The following is an 848-nucleotide window of genomic DNA, read 5'->3' on the forward strand; positions in this document are numbered from 1 at the left end:
GGGGGGGGCATTACAGTGTAAGCGGCGGATCCAGATAGCCCTGGATCCGCCGCTGCAGCTTTGTATAATGTATTGCTGGAATTCAGTGGCGTAAATGGAACCTTCAGGGCAAGAAACTATGAAGGGCCCCCCTAACCCCCCCCTCCGCCGCCATGAAACTGGTTAACAGGAAGGCTGCCGAGGTCCCCAGCAAGCGCGGGACCTCAGGCAGCCGCTTCAGTTTAAAAATGAAGTGCCGGTGTTCTGTCGAACGCCAACCCAGTATCTGCGTTTGCACACAGACGGATCAAGGTTTCCTCTATCATACTGGTCTGTGCACAAGCGCCGATGCTGAGGTCGGCAAATTCGATTACGTTGGTATTCTAGACCGAACACCTGTATCGGGGCATTTTCACGAGTATGAATAATTGTGAAAATGCCCAGTATTGGCACCGACTGGTGCATACCTACTTAAAAATATAATGCATTGCTGGGACCTGTAGTCCTGCATAGTTGGTGCTATTCTGCATTGCTCTATAATGATTACACAGCAATGCAGAATACCACCAGCTATGCATGGCTAAAAGTCCCAGCAATACATCATAATAAAAATCAGGGGGATGTTGAATACCACCTGCATCCCCCTTCCCGGTCCAGACTTACCTGACTCTCATGCAGGACCCTCTTTGTCTCGGCAGCCAGGTGGTGGGGCTAAGAGGAGAGGATCCTCACACAGAAGAATGTGATGCCTGGCGGTGCCTGCGAGTGGCGAACTACCACCGGTGCGGGCGCACCGGGGCCTCAGGCTCTGGGGGGGCCCAGCAACTTGCCGGATCAGTATCCAGCGCCTGGTGGGGCCCTGGTCTCTC

The 848-nt window shown here is 53.7% G+C and overlaps 1 protein-coding gene across 1 annotated transcript in view; it reads left to right on the forward strand.

The window, feature by feature from the left end:
• LOC108796083 (hydroperoxide isomerase ALOXE3-like) overlaps positions 1-848 on the forward strand; it is a 17348-nt gene that overhangs the window by 9544 nt on the left and 6956 nt on the right. The window lies entirely within an intron of this gene.

Source organism: Nanorana parkeri, unplaced genomic scaffold (genome assembly GCF_000935625.1).
Source record: "Nanorana parkeri isolate BGI_ZX_2015 unplaced genomic scaffold, ASM93562v1 scaffold1054, whole genome shotgun sequence".
In the NCBI taxonomy this organism is placed as follows: domain Eukaryota; kingdom Metazoa; phylum Chordata; class Amphibia; order Anura; family Dicroglossidae; genus Nanorana; species Nanorana parkeri.